At 36.3% G+C, this 22,785-nt stretch overlaps 1 protein-coding gene across 3 annotated transcripts in view; it reads left to right on the top strand.

The window, feature by feature from the left end:
* Positions 1-22,785, top strand: part of LOC110038475 — a 29,570-nt gene that overhangs the window by 5,812 nt on the left and 973 nt on the right. The gene's annotated exons all lie outside the window — the stretch shown is intronic.

The following is a 22,785-nucleotide window of genomic DNA, read 5'->3' as shown; positions in this document are numbered from 1 at the left end:
TGCGAGCATAAATTTCCGCATCAATTGTAGATTTAATTATAGGAAAGTTGCCGCTAGCGTATGCACAAATCCTTTCAGAAGATTTTGGATCATTTTTAGTCAATTTTCATTTGCATATCTCTCCCCATCCTTCCATGCATCCATCTGTTTCAAGAATTATATATGCATTTGAGGAAGGAATTTTTAAATCAGACAACTTTTGAACAGGATTTTTTATCTTCCTGATGAGCTTTGAGTCGTGGTCTTTTAATCTTTTATCTCCACGAGGAGAAGTTTTCTGATAAAACGGACCTAATAAAGTACTAAGATTAGGAATATAATTTCTTGTGTAATTTAAAATTCCTAACCAAGAACGCATGCCATGTTTCTCCTTTAATTTTTCGTCCAAAAGATCTGCAATCTTTCTTATTATGTGAGGTTGTAGCTTGATTTTTCTTTTTCCGATAATTGCTATGAGGAATTCAATTTCAGATACCGCTATTTTCATCTTCGTGGGAGAGAGAACCAATCATTCAGCTTCAACAATAGCAAGAAATTTCTCCAAGTGTTTCATATGATCTGTTTCACATTTATTAAAAATAATTATATCATTAATATATACAGCTAAGAATTATGTACAATCCTTGAAACAAAAATCCATTTTTCCTTGAAAAATTGCGGGCGCATTCTTTAGCCCGAATGACATAACAAACCATTCATAAAGCCCAGTGGGAGCAACAAATGCAGTCCATTCAATGGACTCTGGATGCATCGCTACCTGATGGAAGCCGCTTTTTAGATCAAATTTTGAATATATTTGGCTTCACTGATTCTTTTCAACAAAGTATATATGTCAGGTAATGAATACTGATCCTTGTGCGTGTTGTCATTCAAGGATCTATAATTAAATATGAGTCTCTCCTTTCATCGTATTTCTTTACCAGCTCGTATTTCTTTACCAGTTTTGGGATCAATTAACTTACCTGAGTTTACAATAATGACCATAGTACGATGCCTACTTTTACTTGGCCTTATGACTTTAAGTTCCATAAGGCTGTCAATATGTCTTTTAAACTGGTCTTGCATGACCGGTGTGATGTGTTTCAATGGTTTATCCTGGATCGTCAGATCAGGATTGATTATCTCAATTTTGCACGTTACTTGATTTTTGGTCCAATGTTTTTGCGGGCTGTCACCAATATATCCGTTGTTCTACAGCCTTTGAAAAATTGAACTGAACTTTTTAACAAACGGATTATCATTAGTAACATTGGAGTAGAAAAATTCAGGTTGCAATTCAGTATAAAAATCATAGTCCATATCTAGTTCAGGTATTTGCTTTACTATGATTTCTACATCTGTTGTTGTTTGAACGTGTGTAACTTCTTTGTAAAGTGTAACCATGTTCCCTTCGATCCGCATGCCACCTTGCATGCTTCTGATGAAGTTGCAACCTAAAAGCATCTGAATACCATCTTTGATCTCCATTTCCATATAATAAATTAGAGGAATTCTAAAATTATTTTTAGAAATAAAAATTTTTCCATCTTTTATCTTCATACCAGATTGCGTCGTCGAATTTACACGACTGAAATGAACCTGGTAATTTAATTCCTCATACGCACCTTTTGGAAGGTCTTTTATACTAGCACAACTGGATGTTGCACCCGCGTTGGCTTGCAATTTGAACCGCTCAACCCCTGGAATTTCAAAAGTTATAATCATATTATATAACCTGTTAATTACTCGCTTAGGCGGTTTCTGTACTTGCTCCTTGAGGACTTCGCAGATTTCTTCTTTAAATGCTTCGCTCAACATTTTGACACCGCTTTCTTCAGCAATTTGTTCATCATCGTCCTCATTAACAAAAATAACTCTTTTTCCTTTGTCTTGCAGGGACAATTCCCACAAATCTTTTGATAAACTTTGCTCCAATTCTTGCTTGAGCTTCTCCTTGAGGCGTCTATTCTCCTCAAGTAGATGTTCTGTGTACTTAACCAGTTCATGAATTAAGTTATTCTTTGACTGAAATTGATTAAAGATAACTCCTTCTATACTGATATAAACAAGTAGAATTTAGCTCATAGAGGACAAGCTGTTAACTTACAGATGACATAGTGTATTCTCATTTTTATGTTCGTAATAATGAAGCAATAGCCTTGTTATGTTCCAATAGATGAGAACATTTTTCTTGTTCTTCAGCGAGTTTTACAGCACATCGCCAGCCAAGATCCTCTTTCATCATGAACCTGTATTCTTCAGTGGGTCCATTTTCTAGAGCGCTTCGTATATGTAACAAAGTATTTGCTCCTTCACCTTCAGAAATCGAGCAAATAGCTTCTGATGATTCTTCGTTAAGATCTACGGAAATGACGTCATAATCATCAAAGAGTTCAAGGTTCTTCAAAATGACGACTCTGGCCATATTGTCTTGCTTGCTATGACAGTCTCTAGCAAAGTGTCATTCATTCTCACATATGTAACATCTGCACTTAGATGTCTTGGGCTTATTTTTATTTTTATTTACACGAATGTGGGATTTGTGCGACTTGCCCTTGTAGTTTCTTGATTTACGTAGTCCATACTTCTTGTGTTGATTATAGTAACCCGGTACTGGAATCTTCTTGCAAATCGAGAGATCCTTTATCTCTCGTTGTACCGCAGCTCTTTTGCATAAATCGGCTAAGTATTGGTAGGTAAATCGTATTCTTGGCAATACACCAACCGTATTGCCCGAGTATTTCTTTTTGAATGCCTCTTCAATTTCATTGCCGATTATGGGAGACATCTTACGGAAGAACTTTTCAGAGAGCTCAAAATTAATATACATCCGTCCTGACTTCGCAGCCAAGACTTTGTAGTCGTTCATATATTCAAACATGTTCTTTATCTCTAAACATGTTAGTCTCTCCAGATCCAGATACACCCTGTTTTGCTCTTCAGTGGATCCTTGATAAGGATCCTCCAGCAGTATTATTCTACGTATCTGAGAAAGGACATTCTGCGGGTCATCCTCAATATTAATTAAAGCTTCGTACTCCTCGTACGCCATTCTCCACTTTATCCAGATCTTTTTCTCAACTTCGCTAAGCAAGTTTTCGATGAATAAAACTTTTGTTTTGTTGTCGGCGAACTGTTTATCATTGACAAGATTCAGGGTAATCGACTCGCATCTTGAAATAATATCATCATAAAGCTAGAAATCATCTGGGAGAATTAATAATATACCCTGAGTGCTCTGCGCAAATGGTAGAGTCCACATGTTTTGATGCTAAGTCTTCTTGAAATCAAAAGACTTTGTTCTGAGATTTTGGAATGAATTTGAGGAGGAAGAAGGATCAGCCTGTGAACAAGTGGTGGTTGGTGGGTACATAACGGGACCCATTACTGGTTCATTTGGAGGTAAGTAGAAAGATGAAACAGATGCATAAAGGTTGTCTGCCTTTGATGTCATTTTTCTGAAACGTGAGTATTCAAGATCAGCGAGTTGATCTCTATAGTAGGATAACAGGCCTGTGGAGATTCAGGCTCTGGTTCTTACTCTGGGAATGAAATTGAATTTATAGGTAGAGTGGAAATTTCTTGAGACAAAGTAGGGTAATCAAAAGCTAGATTGTCAAAAGAATGGAAAGTAGAAGGGTCATTCCCACCACCTTCCGGGAATGAATTTGATTCATTATTTAAAGAATTCATATAAATAAATAAAGAAAAGGGTGAGTCATCATCCTCATTCTCGCTTTCATCTTTTTCAGATGATTTGTCCCAAATAGGATCATCTTCATAGTTTTCCTGATCTCAAATGGGACCGTTCTCAAAAGTCATGAAAGCGGTTTCTTTCTCAGATCCTTCCACATCATTAGAAGAATGATGAGGAACTGTTGGTGGAGCAATGGTAGCGTAGACAGAGAAAGATAGACGTATGGTACTTTCTATTCGTTGATGTGTACGCAACTGCTGAGGAATTCTTACTCCAATGGAATCTGAAGGCTTAAGATTCCAATCTAGCCCTTGTAACTGCTCAATTGACTGTTTTTGCCCCGGAATTGCAGTAATCCCGTGGGTGGCTAGATAGTCTGCTATACCATGAACGTTGTATATGAAACCAGAATGACTCGTATTAGTAAGCCTTGCTACGAGTGCACGTGTAATAAGAAGGTTTGATTCACCTCTCTGCCAGTCCTGATATCCATGTGTTAATACCACTAGCTCGATATGATTAAGAAAATCATGTACAAAAATAAGCATATCCGGAGTTATATACACGAGCTGTGTTCCATGAGATAGATCTACCTCCATCGTTCCAATAATTGAGACGTCAAAACGCCATCTTGTATCACGTAGAACGATTAAAGTTGTAGTACCAGCATCTCGTCTATGAAGCGTATGTATACAGACCATAATTAGTCCTAGATGTATATGTTGCATACCTTCTTGAACAAGTCTTTGGTAAGATTGTTGTCTGATGAAAGGTAGATTAACTTGTGTACCCTCTACGGCGAGGATACGTTCCTCAGAGTAGTGTTGATATACTCAATGCTTAGTGGATGACCATCCATCTTCATACAAAGTCTCTGCGGGAACTAGATTCACACGTTTTCTTTGCGAAATCTAAAGTTGTTGCTCTGGATCAAGTTGACTCTCCAGAGTTCTCTGGTAAGATTGCTTTCTTGGCATTTTTCGTTGAAGTTCATATGCTATGCGTGACCTCATACGATAGTCACGGATCTGGTCGTCTATGTTAGAAGTCGAGGTAGAGGTAGAAGCTAAGTTATTATTTCTAGCAGAGAGGTTAGGGAGAAGGGATGTAGAGGTACGAGAAGAAGATGCCATATCAAGATCGCTTTTGTGTTTTTTGAAGAAATATGTTCTTAGGATTTTGGTAAACAAATAGCTTGCCTCTAGGTCGAGAAGTTTTATGCGGCTGAGAAGGCTCTCCTAAGGATAGAGATTGAAGTTGCTTTTGTAAATCAGTTAAAGAATCTTCAACAATTTTATTACTACTTGAGTAATTCTTCTGTTGAATCTCTTTCAACCGATCTTCTAAGCTTAAGAGTCTGTCTGAAAGTATAAGAACAAGTTGAATCAAGGTATTATTCTGCTTTATGACTGCGTTTAAAGCAAATGTTACACCTTGACGAGAATCGGCAGGGTTTACGAATCCAAGAGCATGAGGTTCAAGAGAATTTCAAATATAGCCAATGTAGGAGTCTTTAAAATTTTTCTTGTTTGATTGGCTAAAAAAGAAGGATTGCATTTGGAATGTAGGAGTCTTAAAATTTTAGTTGTTTGGTTGACTAAAATAGAAATTCAGTGTAAAATTACATTGAATTTCAAATATAGCCAGAAGTTTATTTTGAGTGCATTTGAAATTTGTCAAATTTGAGCAATTTCTAAATTAGCTATAAATGGTGGCAGCCACCGCAGCTTTTACAACCATTGTAATTATCCACTTGGTGTCGTCGTAGGTGGCCCGTTGAAACTGTTGCCACCAACCTTCCACTTGTTGTCCAGGCCATCATAAAGTTTTTGTTTACATGTCATTGCCGTCTACTGTCAGCAATAGATTATTGCTAATCGCCTCCTCCCATTAGCTTGGCTGTCTCCACTATGACTACCAACCTTCAGCCTATCAACAGCCAACTGCCTTCAGCTTATTAGCCATCATCGCTAGTCCAACTGCAGACCGCTGCTGCAACCGCCAGCAATCTACCCATTGGTAGTCCTCCTGCCGCTTGTTGCCAGCTATTGACTATGCTTCACATTGATTTTATTTTTTTCTCAAACTAACACAAAAATATAAACCCCAATATTTATTTTCTATTGAACCAAAATATTTTTAATTCACTGTATTTCTTATACTCTGCATTCCTTTGTTAAATAACCCCTGGTTACAAAAAACTCACTTTATTGTTGATCATAGAGGGTTGTTTTGATCTTGATGATTTTGATGTATTATATTTGGAAGTGCATATTTTTTTGTTGCGTCCCATATCTATTTATCGATCTTGCAGTACATTGAATTTTTTTGACAATAACATTCATCATGAAATTGATCTGCCATGATTTTGTCATATTCTCCAATTTCTTAGATTCTGTCTAAGATCATTTACATGTGGTTTGGTTGCACCTATGACAAAATTTCTGTTCCCTGCTGCATAAATGAGCATCATGACGGAATGAGATCATTGGATAAAGTTTTCTTCATTGAATTTGCACCATGTGATGGTGAGGATGTAGTTTTTGGTTCCATTGAGGTTGGTGGTGGTGATTTCTCAAGGAATGAAAATTACCTCCGAGGTTAAACCATTGCTTACACTACCCAAACCATATTTTGTCATCCCCGCCCTTCACAAGACTAGAACTTGGTAGAATGCTCTAATACCATGTTGAATTTGTAGAGGATTGAAAATCTGCTTACTTCTTATTCGAAATACTTATAACATGAAGCTATATACAGCCTCAGTTGTCATTCCCAGAATGCAACCATGGCCTTTCTAAAATTCATAAGCAAAACATGAAATGAGTTAGAGGAAAGTGATTTGAAAGAGTAGTACAAATCCCTTTTTATTCAAAAAGTCTTCGACTGACGGCAATTAATTTATGTTACCTTCAAAGAGGGAATAAGTGCGAAATTTCTATTGGAATTATATTTCTTTATTCTTGGCCCCTCGGGATGAATTCAGATGGGATAAAGAATGAAGATTGATTGCAAGTACCGCTTGAAGTTTGAAATCACCAAGGATTACATAAATGAGATGGTATGCAAGGGGGTTCTCATTTGAAATTTAGTATGTCATCATCAATAGCTTATATATTCATGAGGTATTGATACCGGAGTTAATCCAAATCACAATAAGAAAGCAAACATTAGTATTAGAAAAGTCAATAAACGGTAACAACTAACAAGCTGAAAGGGAAATACATTAACAAATACAAACAAACACTACTAAACTGTATCCCAACGATGGTGGAGGTTGGCTAGGTGGGCTGGAATGGGAAGGTTGGGGTGTTGGAGGATGGCAGATTCAGTAGGTAATGTTTCTGGAAGGTGGATGAGATGCAGTAGGGCTGGTGGGTTGCTGGAACTGCAACAAAACAGCAAAGGGAAGGTGTTGCGGACTGCAGCAGCAAAGCTAGATGGCTGGGACAGCGAGAGAAGCGTAGTGGGGGGCTGGGATAGTGGCTGAGGGGAAAAAACTACAGTAAACAGCGAGGAAAGCTGGTAGGGGGCAGCTGCCGGAAACAATTAGAGGGAGGGATGGCGGCTGATTCGAAAGGAGGACAGCATGAATCATGGAGGGGGTGGGGGGTTGACTGGAAAGAGAACTACAAGAAAAAAAAACAAACGGAAGGTGTTGTGGGCTGCCTCTGCAAAGCTGGAGGGCTGTGACTGTGTGGGCAACAAAGTGGTAGGCCGGGATAGTGGCTGGGAAGGGAATAACTGCAGAAAATAGCAAAAACAGCTGCTATGGGGTGGTTGGAAGACTGTGAGCTGCCGCAAGAGGGAGGGCAGGCTGCTGATTAGGAAGGAGGACAACAGGGATTGTGAAAGGGATGTGGCTGAAAATAGGAGAATTGTAAGAAAGAGCTGCAACAGTGGCTGTCCTGGGCCGCTGTAGTGAGGAAAGAAGCGTGACAGTGAAGTGAGGGGTGCGAGGAAGGGAAGGTTGAGGGTAAATACTCTCTCAGGAACGAGCTACAACTGGAGCACCACTCGACCCTTAAAAAGAAGGTCACCACCTCAGTCGAGCTATAGACTAAGCATCGGTTGTTATGAACAGAAACATGACAAAACTCCAATCCTCAAACATAAAAAATAACTATATAGTAATAGGACAATTAGGAGTGGTCAAGAGACTAGCCGACTCCTTAGCATTGAAAAACCCGGACTTATTTGGTCCAGGTACAAACAACAGAAGCCGATCCCGTCACGGGACTTCCCGTATCGCTTCGATTGTGAGTTCCGCGGCCCGCCCCTTATTTGGTCCAGGTACAAACAACAGAAGCCGATCTCGTCACGGGACTTCCCGTATCGCTTGCATCAGGTATTATGCAGGATTGCAGTGAAATTATTATCAATGTTAACTCATGAAGGAAAGAAAGATTTTTCTGCTAAAAAAACTACATGTAATAACATACACAACAATAATATGGCAAGCATGAGATTTATTAATTCTACTCAGAAATTTCTGTTGATGCTAGTTTGTATTGCTGAAGAAGAAAAGAGAAATTATGCTCTCTATTGTGCCTGAAGAAAATGACATGCAAATGCTAAAGCTGATTTGGAAGCAAGATATATAGCCCATCTCCAACTCACTTTTGTGATATTTACTGATGTACTAAAATTTGTTCATTCAGATTGAATCCAAATTGAAGGTGATGACATAATTGTCAAGATCATGTATAGTTTACACATTTGCTACCTCTAGCTACCCGAAGACATCCGAAAATAAAATCTATCTTTGAAAAGACCATTGAAGCAATGGTCACTAAACTTGAAGATGCCCTCATTGCTTAAAGGGGCTTAAAGAGACCCCTTCTTGCAATTTAAACATGGAAAGTACAAGAATAATAGGTGCTTGATCAGTTGGGCAAAGCCAAAAATAAAATAATGGGATATTTGCAAGAGGCTTCTAATGATAAAATTATGTTGATCCTTTATCAATCATGAAGCCCTCAATACAAGTTGTAAAATCTCTTATTAACTTCTCAAAGATTGCTTGCCCAATGTGGCAGTGATATGGTAGAAAGATTAGAAAGTGTTTTCTCATTGAAAATTGCTTATTAGGAGCAAAATTATTTTATAAGGAATTTGTGATATGGGGAACATTGGCTATCCACTTCAATGTCCATAGAAAAAGCATCTCTCATAAATTGTGCATTTGATCATGAAAGAATTGAAGACTTATGCATTGAAGTTTTAATGTTTTTAAAGATAAAATTATACTGAAGTTTTGATCATGAAAGAATTGAAGACTTCATGCATTGAAGTAATAATGTTTCTAAAGATAAAATTATATCGAAGCTTTATCAATCATGAAGCCCTCAAAAGTAGTTTTAAAATCTCTTATAAACTTCTCGAAAGATTGATTGCCCAATGTGGCAGTGATATAGTTGGGAGACTAGAAAGTGTTTCTCATTGACAGTTATTATTTAGAGCAAAATTATTTTAAAAGTAAAATTTGTGATATGAGGAACATTGGCTATCCACTTCAATGTTCCTAGAAAAGCATCTCTCATAAATTGTGAATTTGATCATGCAAGAGTTGAAGACTTCATGCATTGAAGTTTTAATGTTCCTTTTTCTAGTTGAAAATTGATAATTAATTCGATTTTCAAATCATGCTTTTAGAGATCGAAGCAGACATTTTCAAGACATCATAGATGTGATTAGTTCATGTGTTATACTTTATGCAAGGGAGATTAAGATTTCAAAATCTAGATTCGGAATCTAGATTATTGGATCCAATTTTATATTACCCCTAGATAAAAGTTATTATTAATTTTAAACTTGTTTATGTATGCTTCAACACCCCCCTCCCCGAAAAAAATAAAGATGAATGAGAGTTTTACATGAGTGTTCCAGGTCAAATTCTTAGAAGGCTAATTACGACTGTAGTAGGAAACTACCAAAATATTTAGCTCTCATTTTGTGAGGATTTTAAGATTTGAGATTCAAGATTTCTCATAAGTTTAAGTCTCTGTGGTTAACTACCTCTCTCAATAACATAAGAGAACTTTAAATTAGGAATAACCATTAGAGAGTTGTTTGTTTAGCATATAGTAGTAACAATTTAAGTTTAAATTCTAGAAATTTATAACTTTGGGCTTTAGAGTGGATGCTGGGAAAATGATGACGAATACGATCAAAATATCCCATGGTTCTGTCATCTTGAGTTGTCATTGTCCTTAGTTTGCTTGGTCTGATGAGGTAATAGGCCCAACCTAACAAATTGATTTTTGTCAACAATCTTTGATTGTTTCGTCTAAAGGGCTTGTATACCTAATATGTATGTTTGTCTAAGGGAACAAATTCAAGTTACTCAGCTTACAGTTAACTTTTTGTCTATCATATCTACCTTATGCTTGATAACTTCGCTATAATATAATGGAATCTACTAGCTAGACTATCTGATCAAATGACTATGGTCATTACCATTTCTTTTGTGAAGCCTATTGGTCAAATCACTCGAATAGAAGACTCGGGTTACATCCTACTAGCATGAGATTATTTGAGTGAATATTTTAATTAAGCTTTATTATGTGGATATTAATTATTATGAGTCAAAATTAGTGATTCGAATATTGGGAAGAGTAATTGGGTTATGATATTGAAAAGATTTTGGCTTTGTTAGAAAAAGTGAGAAACTCTACAATTCTACTTTTGTCTTTTAAATTAGAAGATATATAAATACCAAAAATAATGTGCATTTTAAAAATATTTTAGGATTTTTATTGCGAACAATAAACTGGTAGAAGACTAGAAAGGAAGTAAAGTGGAAGATTAAGCTAATAATGAGGTCTCTTAAATATTGAGGTGGTTAAATAAAATTTTAAGCTAAAGTAATATTTCTTGCTTTTAAATATATTTTTGCTTACAGTTTTCTATTATATCTTATGTCAATAAGTTTAAACTACAATCAATTCTGCATATCATTAGTTATGAATATTCATGTTAAGTTTGTTGTCCAAATATTTAAATTAAAGTTTTTATAAGAAGATATCATTGTATTATAGTTTTTCTAAGATGGCTCATTACTATATGACATGTAAATAGTATAGATGCATAAATCAGTTTTTTTCATGACATATAAGTTTAGTACGTGACGCCTCGTTTCATCTTCTCAGAGAAGTCGAAGAGGAATTCAAAGAGGAGAGGAAGCGAAGAGTTGAAGAGAGGGAGAGGAAGCGAAGAGTCGTATAGAGGGGGAGGAAGCGGATAGTCGGGTAAACTAAAGGGTATTTTCACTATAAATTGTCACAGTCGACTTACCTGTAGAGTCGAGCAGCTCTGGTACGAAGGGGTAGACGCCGTGATTGGTGCAGGAGTAGACAAGCCTTGTGCCTGTGTACAGGCGCTCAACCATGCCCTAGTCGACCATTGAAGAGGAGAAAAATGAAAGGAGACGAGCGGCTTCGAGCAGAATTGGGAGGACGAACATTTGGAATATGTCTGCATGCGGAAGAAGGCAGATCTCATGCAGCGGGGAAGAAGAAATTTTTTTACGTGGATTGGGGCTCGATTGAGATTTAAAAGTAAATTATGATAAATTTTATTTATTTTTTAATTAAATTATATATATATATATATATGAGTATATATATATTGTAATGTTAATAGAAAATTTTATTGAATTAGGACTCTTGGTTTAGAATTTTAGTTTGAAGGGAATAGAAGTAGAAGTGTGCTAGAATTTTAGTTTGAAGGGAATAGATGTAGAAGTGTGCAAACTAAAGGAGGGGGATTGACCAGAAACTTTAGTAAGGTAAGTTTGGATTTATATTATAATTTAATTAGTGAATTTTAAATATATATATCAAAATAAAATAAAATGATGGAAACTCATACTTAAATAATTTAAAGTTAATAATTATTTAAAATAATATGAATTAAATAATTTTCAGTAATATTTTTATGTTTATTATAAACATCAATTTTAAAATAGCCGAGATTAAGACAAATCTAAGAAAAAATTAATCATCATCAATGTTAGTACTCTTACTGAGATTTATAGTAGTATTTTATTTTCTTCTTACTCGATTGTATTAATAGTTATTGGTGTTTATAAATTCATGTAAAATTTTATCCTCATTTATATACTCTTATTTTTATTGGTCATATTTGAATGTTTGTTATTTTTTAGTAAGAATTATAATATGTTATTTAAAGATACATATGTTATATTGTATGTAATAAGATAAACATATGAATGATATTAATTTTATATATATATATAGACACACACACACACATAAATCTGCCAAGATGAGAAAACTCTCCCTTTTGTTCCATTGCAGGTGGATGACCCTGCCTCAGCTGTGGCTATTGAAGATCTTTGTTTTGAGCCCACTGACCCTCATGAGACACCTCAATTGGAACAAGCTGAGACTAATATTGATACTTTTGATACACACATTATCTCCCTTGTTGAGGCAGCAGTGGCTAATTTACAAGATTTGCCAACTGAGGCTGATCAGACACGACTATCCAACCAACTACTCAAATTGACTCTACTATTGTTCCCTTGGCTGAGATGCAACAAGAATTGGAGTCTGACTGGCAGATCTAGAAGGCTAGGAGAAAGAAAGAAGGTCACACTGAGGGGAAATCCACCTTGGTTGATACTCTTATGATTGAAGCTGACAGCTCTTATTCTACTAGGAGGGAGTCTTTAACTAGGCTCACTAGGGGTAAGTCAAAACCCTCCCATCATGATTAGTTTCTTTTCCTGGAATATAAGGGGGATTGCTCACCCCCACTCTTCGAAAAGACTTCAACATCTCAATAGAAATCACAAATGTTGGAGTATGGCTATTCTTGAACCTGTGGTTCATAAACACCTCAATAATGTTAAAAAATATTTCCCAGATTTTAACCTATGGGTTAATTGCAGTAATAAAATTTGGTTCTCTGTAGAAAGGAAATCAATTTTGCTATTTTAATTAACCACCCTCAATTCCTTCACCTCTCTTTTGATATGTCAGGCAACACAGGTTATATTACTATTATCTATGCAGGCTGTACTAAATCTGACAGGGAAGAGCTCTGGTCTCACCTACACTCCATTGGCTCATCTATGGCCTCTAGCTGGTTAATTGGAGATGACTTTAATTGCATTTCATCCCCTACATAGAAGAAGAGTGGAAGATCTCCTAGTTCGCCCCTTATGACTAAGTTCAGTCACAATATTAGGTTGGCTGGTCTCTTTGACCTTAGCTTTCAGGGATCTCAGTTTACATGGAGGGGGAATACTTGGGAAAGGTTGGATAGGTTCCTTGCTAATGATCACTGGTTTCAGTGCTATCTGTATACTTCTGTTACCCATCTTAATTTTGTTGAATCTGATCACAGACCCTTCCTACTTTCAATTAAAGCTTCCTCTTGTACTGGTCCCAAACCATTCAGATATTTGAATATGTGGTCCACCCATCCTAATTTCCTTCCAACTGTAACAACTAATTGGAAAGATGTATCCCATCCTAATCCTCTCATCAAACTTTGATTCATGCAGAAGAAACTTAGTAAGGTTCTTAGGCACTGTAACTTGGCCACCTTTGGGGATGTTTACAGGTTGGTGGATCAAGCTTAGCAGGAGCTGCTGTAACAACTAATTGGAAAGATGTATCCCATCCTAAGCCTCTCATCAAACTTTGATTCATGCAGAAGAAACTCAGTAAGGTTCTCAGGCACTGGAACTTGGCCACCTTTGGGGATTTTTACAGGTTGGTGGATCAAGCTTAGCAGGAGCTGTTTCAATTAGAAAATGACAGTCATGTGGATGAAGCCTCCATCTTTGCAGCTAATCAAAAAGTCCTTACTACTATTGCCTGGCTAGAGTGTTTTCTCCAACAAAAGGCTGCCATCAGTAAATTTATAGATGGTGACAAGAATACCAACTACTATCATGCTTGCATTAAATACAGGAGGAAGTGCAATTTCATTCATAGTATAGTGAATTCCTAAGGTATCAGGCTTCATGATGACTTTGCCATTGCAAATGATGCTGTGGAGTATTTCCAGGGTATTCTCAACTCACCATCTGCTACTACAATCCAGTTAGATGCTTCTTTGTTCTAGGAGGAGGTTGTCTATGTCAATTCACTGCAGCTAACCAATGTTCCCACTGAAGAGGAAATTTGGGGTGCCCTTCACAGCATTGACCCTTGTAAAGCTGCTGGGCCAGATGGTTTCTCATCAGATTTCTATAAGAAGTGTTGGCATATTGTTAAAGTTGATGTGATAAAAGCTATTCAGTCTTTCTTTAGGGGGAATGTTCTACCTAATTATTTCACTACTTCCAACATAGTTTTGGTTCCCAAATCATCTGAAAACTCTCAGCGGCAACATTTCAGACCAATTTCCCTCACAACCATCTTCAGTAAAATTTTTAGCAAGATTATAGTGAATAGACTGAAACTCCATCTTTCCTAGCTAATCAGGCATAACCAGGCTGCTTTTATCACAGGGAGAAGTATCTGTGACAGTGTCTTACTGGCTCAAGAGCTTGTAACTGAAATTGATAGGCCTTGCAGATGTGAAAATTTAATCTATAAGCTTGATGTCAGGAAAGCTTATGATATCATTATTTGGGATTTCATATTGAATACTCTGAGGGCCATGGGTTTTCCCTCTACTTTTTGTGAGCTTATATCCAAGTGGTTGAAAGGTCATGGTAATTATATTCTCCTCAATGGCAGGGCTCATGGGTTTTTCAATGCCAATAGGGGCCTTAAGAAAGGTGATCCACTCTCCCCCACTCTCTTCATCTTGGCTATGGACTATTTCTCTAGGCTGCTGGACAACACAATTCCCTTAAGTGCAGCTAATTTGTTTCATCATAAGTCTAATCTGCCTATTAGCCATCTCCTGTATGCAGATGACATAATTCTTTTTTCCAAGGCCACTAAATCCGTTGTTAAGCAAATTATGCATTATCTTGAGGTATTCCAATAGTGCTCTGGTATGGAATTTAGGCCCACCAAATGTACCTTACTGATTAGCTGCAGAACAAAGGATCATCTTAAACAGTGGGTGCAAAAAGTTACTGGGTTTTGTATTGCTTCCACTGCCTTTAACTATCTTGGGGTCCCTCTTATCAAAGGAAGGGTTAAACAAGTACAATTTGACAAGGCCATCACCAAGATTGATGCCCAGCTTAACTGCTGGACTAATTTTTGTCATTCCAATGGGGGTCGAATTACTCTACTCAAGAGCATACTAACCACATTCCCACAGTACATTCTATAAATGTCAGGCATGAAGAAAAGTACTCAGCTTCTTTTGGAGAGATGCTTCAACATGTTTTTATGGTCCGAGCAAAGAAAACAGCTCCACTGGGCTAGCTGGCAAAAAGTTGCAAGGACAACTGTTGCTGGGGGTCTGGGCTTTAAAGGGCTTCCTCAACTACAACATATTAATCTCTGCAAGCTTTGGATAAAGTTCAGGCGATAAGATTCTCACTGGGCTAAATTCCTCATGGGTAAATACTGCAAAGGACTTCACCCCAATTAGGTAGTTAGGAAAATTGGTGACTCTAGACTTTGGGTCAATCTCCCCAAGGTAAGACAACAAGCTGAAAACCTTTTCCTATGGGATTTGGGATAGGGACATATCAATCTCTGATTGGATAAATGGTGTCCTAAGGATATGCTGCAACCTCTTTATCAGAATTTCAAAGTTGACTTAAGGGTGGCTGATTGCTGGGAGGAGAATAAATGGTCCACTGATTTACTGAATACCAAGCTGACACAGCTTTCTGCTGAAGCCATATCTAAGCTGCCCATTGATATTACAAGAAAGGACTCAATTGTGACCTCTAAGAGCAATTTTCAAAGTATTACCCAAGCTATCTATTCTAAGTTGGATCAGTCGGTCTCTATCCCTTGGGGTGACTGCATTTGGAACAAATTCTTCACTTCATCCATGTCTTTTCTGGGTTGGAGATTGTTCCACCAGTTCTTGCCTATTGATGATATCCTCAAACTCAAAGGGTTGTGAGGTCCTTCTAGATGTTGTTTATGTCTGCAGGCAGAAGATTCTACTGCTCACATCTTCTTTCAGTGCCACTACTCTCAAGTTGTTTGGACAAAATTCATCAAATGTTTATCAATTGATACATTGTTATTGGATTGGAATCAGCTCATTCTCTGCTTGTGTAGCTGGGCTAAGGCAAAATATGGGTCTATCCCATTTATCCTGGCATGGTTCATATGGATGGCCAGGAATCAGGATAAATTTATTAATTGTCTCCTTTCTGCTCTAAAAGTTGCAACCAAATGTAAGTCATTCCTCCTCAAACTGATCTCCTTGAAGAATTTTCCCAATATCTGCAATGCATCTTGGAAGGGTGGCTCCCCCAAACTTGAGGTTACACATGTGTTGTGGGTTAGACCAACCCATTCTTATATTAATGCTAATACTGATGACAGTTTTTCTGATCAAGGTGCTGGTATAGGGGGTGTTTTCAGGGACTATGCTGGCAGATGTCTCCTCTTTTTCTACTCTTCCATTTCAGTCAAGGATGCCCTTGAAGCTGAGGTGGCTGCTGTTTTTTGGGCTATCAAATTAGCTACCCTTAACAACTGGGATAATCTACAGGTGAAAATGGATTCCTCCTTACTTTTGAAGGCTCTCACTATGGAAGACTCTTACCCTTGGCATATTACTCATTGGCTTAGGAAAATCAAGGCACTGCAGAACCATTCCCCCATCCACTTTACTTTCATCTATAGGGAGGGTAACTGCCATGCAAACTGGTTGGCCAAGTTTGGGAATGCTTCTAACTCAAATATGGTGTCAAAACCCCCTTCTTCTCTTGCTTTTCTTTTGGGTGGGAACTTTTAAATGTCCCTTACCTTAGAATTTTTAATCGAATTTTACTTGAATAGATTTATCCTTTTTTGCCTATATACAAGGCACTGCAGAACCATTCCCCCATCCACTTTACGTTCATCTATAGGGAGGGTAACTGCCATGCAAACCAGTTTGGGAATGCTTCTAACTCAACTATGGTGTCAAAACCCCCTTCTTCTCTTGCTTTTCTTTTGGGTGGGAACTTTTAAATGTCCCTTACCTTAGAATTTTTAATCGAATTTTACTTGAATAGATTTATCCTTTTTTGCCTTTATATATATATATACATATACTTGCATGTGCATTTTTGACTATGATAGAGTCACCCATTTATGGTACTAGTAGAGACATGCTTGATATTGAAGTACATTAACTGATATAATTTTTAGATGATGTTTCTGTAATGGTTGTACATACATAGAATCATATAGATAAATTATTGATATAGTAAACCGATTGAAGAACATGAAATATCATAAGTCGCTATATTCATAAACTATCTATTATTTTATATTGATTTATTAAAAACTTAACTAACATGCATTTTTTTTATACTGCTGTAGTTTAGGAGTGTGATTATTCACTAGATTTGGTTAGCTCTTTGTTGTTTTAAACTAACTTTTTAGGCGAAATTAGTTAATTAAAAGATGTGCAATATAAGAAAAAAATGTTTATGGAAGACGTGAACAATTCGTAGTGAGGCAAATTTAATTTTATTGTTTTAATTTAGTTTTTTTACTGGTTATTTTATTTGTTAATATCTAGTTATAGAAAATAAATATAAAAAACTTAACTCTCACCGTCCGACTGTTTGTACCCACATTGGTTAATTTCCAACTCGCCCGGGTTGGGTCATGACATAGTAAAAGTGCAATTATTCATTAGTAGATGAATATAAAGTGTCTCATAAGAAAATAATATATATTATGAAGAATTAAATGGTTTATATATCAATGTTTGTATGTGCATGCTAAGAGGAGTTCATCTCATTTATTTTCAGGCAAGGGACACCAATGTGTCTGCATGTATAGATGTTATCCTATCACCCTCGATTAATGTAATGATTAGATCACAAACCACGGTGTCAATGAGAGAATATATGCTAGGGGCGAGTAGACACATTTTTATCTTAAATAATCATGTAAATTAGATCATGAATCGTTGTGCCAATGAGATAATATCAACTAGGGGTGTGTTAGGTTATGTTTGGATGGTGTTATAAACAGATACGAATGTTAATAGCATGAAGCGAAAGCTTAGTTAAAGATTAAACCATGGAGAGTATAGTACGGTTAAAGTTAATGCATATCAAAGTTTAAGTTATTTCTATTGAATAAATGTCATGGAGATATACATTAGATTATTGTAAGATTTTCTATAGTGAAATATAAAAGACTAACATGTATATTGCCTTTTTTTCTTAGGTTAGTGTAGAATAAAAGTGTGATTGCTTCTAGGCTATCTTAGGTAAGTTATTATGTTTTAATATTTTCTCTGGTCTTAGATAAGTTATTATGTTTTAATATTTTCTTTGGTTTAAATTTTTTATTAAGATGAATACTAAAGGAGATAATGTTTACAGAAGGTGAGGTGAGGATAGCAACCTGGAAGGTAACTTTGTATTTAGTTAATTTAGTTGCTTTTTTTCGGTGGCTCTTTCAATTAATATGAGGATAGTTAGCTTATTAGTTTGTTTTTCCCATTATGTAACTCATAAGGATTAAACCGTGAAATTCGACATAATAAGTACTCTTTCATTCAGTTATCACTTGTTTCTATGTATGAAGATATGTCTCAATTTTCTATGCTACATTATGGAGTTGTTATTTTTAACACATTTTTTAGTGTCGGTTGAATAAACAAGGCTTTATATTGTATGGTTTCACAAATTAATACAGAAATACTATTATGTCAAAAATCTTTCTTAATAAGTTTAGATTCATAATAAATAAGTTGAATATTCTAAAAATTTTAAAATTTAAAATTTAAAATTAATTTCCTAGAAAAATTAGGTATAATTTTATTTTTTGTTTTGAAAAAAAAAAGCTACTAAATACTAAATAATGTCTTAATAACTTCTAAATGTGAGCATATTTGATTCTCTGAATAAATTTATTGCTCAGTTCTTACCATCTTTTTTTTTATTTTTAATTATTGACATTGTTGGGTTCCAAGCTTCCAATGTGAAAAGTGGAGGGTTGCATTAGATGGTCAATAACTAGCGTTAAATTTGTTGAAAAATTATGACAATTCTTTAGTGTCTTTTTTATCTGGTTTCTCATTTTTCATAGGATATTATAAACATAAATATTGGAATCTAAATCAATTCACTGTGTCTTAGAAACAATATTCATCATTTCAACTTCATAATAGTCAAATGGGATTATTTTATATTTCTTCTCAAGTTAATGTTTAAACTCGATGCAATCCTTATTCTTGTACACTTCTTTTTTTAGATTAAATATTTAGATTTCTTTTTTATTTCAACATAGGGTAGTGTTTTCCCCTTTACGTTTCTTCTTGATTTGGCTTTTTCAATCACTTTTTTGTGCATCTAACATTGCACTCACTTTTATGATGAAGCATATAATTCTTGAAAAAAAATAGAAATTGATTTCTCACCTTTAAATTAACTTTCCTCTCCATTTCTTTCTTTCCTTCATATTGTTTCTTACTCTTCATATTATATTTTGTTTCTCTTCACCTACTTTTTTATCCCTATTCCTCTCCTTTTTTTCTCCTTGGCTGCAACCCAAGAGCAGCATGTCACGGTCTAATTTATCTCAAGTCACTCATGCGGCTTTAGCTTTTTTTCTTAGCACTAAATCAGCTTAACCCTCACAATGCTTGGAATTGTAAGGACAAAACACTCTTGGAAGAATAGTAGGAAGAAGTATTGGAGAAAGAAACTTTTCACTAAGAAAGAGTGATCACAACACTTTAATGCTTGAGAACCTTGGATGATACTTGGACGTATACAAATGAGGGGGAGGGACTCCTATTTATAGTACTCTCCAATACTAAGGGAACTTTCTAGATTACATTGGGAACTTTCTAGATTGCATTAGAATGTACTAATTTCTAAATAGTTTTATTTTATTTTCTTATATACGCACATAACTTAGAATGTACTAATTTCTAAATAGTTTTATTTTATTCTCTTATATACGCACATAACTTTAGATCATTCTAGGTTATTCTTGAGTTCTCCTTGGAGTTTTTCCATCTAATATTCTCTAGAATGCGATGGAGTCTTCTAGCGTTACTTGGATTTCTCTCCTTCATTTGGTATTTTGTAGAATCTTCCATTCCATGATTCTTGTTAATTTCTTGAAGAGGGTAGAGTGTGACACTCTTCCACTTAAGCTCGCAATGCCCTCATTGCGGCTTCCACTTGATATTGTTGGTTTTATCTATTTCCATGTGTCTTCATGTCTCATTTTTTGGTCTGCCCACTTCTTCGTTTTTCTTGCAGTCTTATGTAATGTGGCTCGAGCTAAATCCCTTTGCTCGTTCCAGGATTTGTCGAATTTGAAAAAGATTGGGCTTTCTCTCTCATACCTGGTTGTAGGGGAGAGGGGTACCATGCAGCAGGGTTTCATGGCTAGCGGCTCAGTCCCTGATTCTAGCTCGGTCTGCTGATCTATCTTCTTCTTTGGTGATAGTTTGGTAATTCTGGTGATGAAACACCTTTATATTCCTCAAGGGCTGCTACGACTTCCCTTGGCATGTCTTTCATTGGATTCATCAAGAATAACCAAGTAGCTCTCCTCATCTGTGGAATGCCCTCCTTGAATTGGATGGACGGTAGTATTTTGACTTCCTGCTTGTTAGCCCTTGTTGTCGGTACTAAGCAAGTTTGTTTCTCTTCCATGATGCACATGCTATTAGTAAAGGGTATTAGGAACGCTCTTGCTTGATCCAAGAAGTTTATCCTTATAATGACTTTAAAATCATCCATTGGAATGACAGAGAAGTCTACGGTACCTGTCCACACTCCAATACTGGTCTTTACCCCTTTGGCTATTCTATGGTTTGGTCTTACTGTTGAATTGACCACCTTGATGGAGCCTCCTCTTTCCGTCATCTGCAAACCCAATCTTGCTTCTTCGGCAGAGATGAAGTTGTGAGAAGCATCCGTGTCTATCATCGCTCTTGTGGTCTTCCTGCCTATTACCACCTGCACAAAGAGTAACCCTTTTGCTTGTGGTTTTGTTGGAGTTTGCATCCCATTCAGCAGTTGTATAGACCCTACTTGTGCTGTCCATATCACCACCTTCTTTCTCCTGATGGCTTGCAAGGAGATAGTTTAGAACCTGCTTCTGAGGCCAATCCCTTACCCAATGAGGTCCTCCACAAAGGAAGCACTTATTATGCAGTTTGGTTTTGTCATTATTAAGCTTCCATTTGTCTTTTGCTTTAGATGAAGTTGATTCATGATGGTTCTCTTCCTTGTGTCGAGCCTTGTCTTCCCTACCTTTGACATAAGTACTATTCTTATCTTTAGGTTTTGTGGACTCTTTTGAGTAATCAATTAGGCTTTCAGTGACCGCAATGAAAGATAAGATCTTGCACTACGTGCTTCATAAGTTGTTTTTGCCTACTGTTGGAATCCATTCATGAAGTTGAAAAGAGCATCCTTATTTGACATGTCGGGAATTTCAATAACCAAGCTTCTGAACTCCTTAATATATTTCTAAATCGATCCCTCTTGTTTGAGCCTTCGTAATCTGGCTTTAGTCTTTTCATCCGCGTTCTCAGGGTAGAATTGTCTCTTTAGCTCCCTTACGAAGTCACCAAAGGTGGATATAGTGCACATTCCTTTTTTGATGTCTCCTCCTCTTCTTCCCTACCACAACATAACGATGTCTGAGAGATAAAGGGTTGCAAATGGAATTCTTGCATTTTCATTTGTAATAATCATCGCTCTAAAGTATTGCTCAAATCTCTATATGAAGTTGTCTACTTTGTGTTGCGAGCTCCCCCAAAACTTTTAGGTTTTGATATTTCGATGCATTTGTCTTTGAAAGTATGATTGTTTGTGGATGTCACTAGTGCCCTCTTGCATAGCGAAATGTTTTCACGCATCTCTTCCATGCTACCACATATGTCGCTCATCTCATCTTCATGGGCTCTTCGTACCTCCTGAAGCTCTCCCATCAAGCCCTCCCACATCTTAGCCATTTGGTCTCTTAAGGACTCCTCCAGTTGGAGCATCATGCCTCTGATTGTCGAATGAATTGTATTGTCTTCCTCGAGTCCATCAACCTTTTGGCCAAGATCCTCTAACTAGGCCTCCATGTCATTTATTGCCTTCACCTGAGTAAGGCGCGAATCAAAGTCGTACATGATCTCCTTGGACCTCCCATGTGGTTTGGATGCAACTGGTTCTCGTTGCTCCTAATGATCTCACCCTTTTTGAGATGATTCCACATTAGTGGCTTCAGACTCCATTACGTGTTCTCTGACGCTTTTTGGCATACCTTTGAATTGAGGTTCTAATACCAACTATCACAGACTAATTATCAAAAGTCACCCATGCGGCTTTAGCGTTTTTCATTGACACTAAATTAGTCTAACTTTCACAATGCTTAATCTTGTAAGCACAAAACACTCTTGGAAGAAAAGTAGGGAGAAGTATTGGAGAAAGAAACACTTCTCTAAGAATGAGTGATTACAACATTTGTATGCTTGGGAGTCATCTCCAAGACTAAGGGAACTTTTTAGATTATATTAGAATATACGAATTTCTAGGTAGTTTTACATTATTCTTTTATATATATACATAACCCTAGATCTTTCTAGGTTATTCTTGTGTTTTCTTGAAGTATTTCATCTAATATTCTCTAGAATGTGGTGGAGTCTTCTAGAGTTACTTGGATTTCTCTTCTTCATTTAGTCTTTGTATAATCTTTCATCCTATGCTTGTCATGTGTATTTTTTGAAGAAGATGGAGTGTAACAAGCAGATTCTTTCTGTTTTGAAGTGAGAACCAGTGAAATAATAGGAATGAAGGAATTAAACTATCTAACACACACACGCACTAATAAATAAATAAATATATAACTATACTTATATTACTAATATAAATTATATGTGATCCAGCAGATGCATGATGCTATAAATTTTATTTAAAAATAAATTAATTAAATAATTGATGTATGTTTGAACATAATATATGCTTATATATACATACAAATATATATATATACATATATATATATATATATACA

This window comes from Phalaenopsis equestris, unplaced genomic scaffold, assembly GCF_001263595.1.
Source record: "Phalaenopsis equestris unplaced genomic scaffold, ASM126359v1 Scaffold232946, whole genome shotgun sequence".
NCBI classification, from domain to species: Eukaryota; Viridiplantae; Streptophyta; class Magnoliopsida; order Asparagales; family Orchidaceae; genus Phalaenopsis; species Phalaenopsis equestris.
This window is presented reverse-complemented; position numbering and strand designations above follow the sequence as displayed.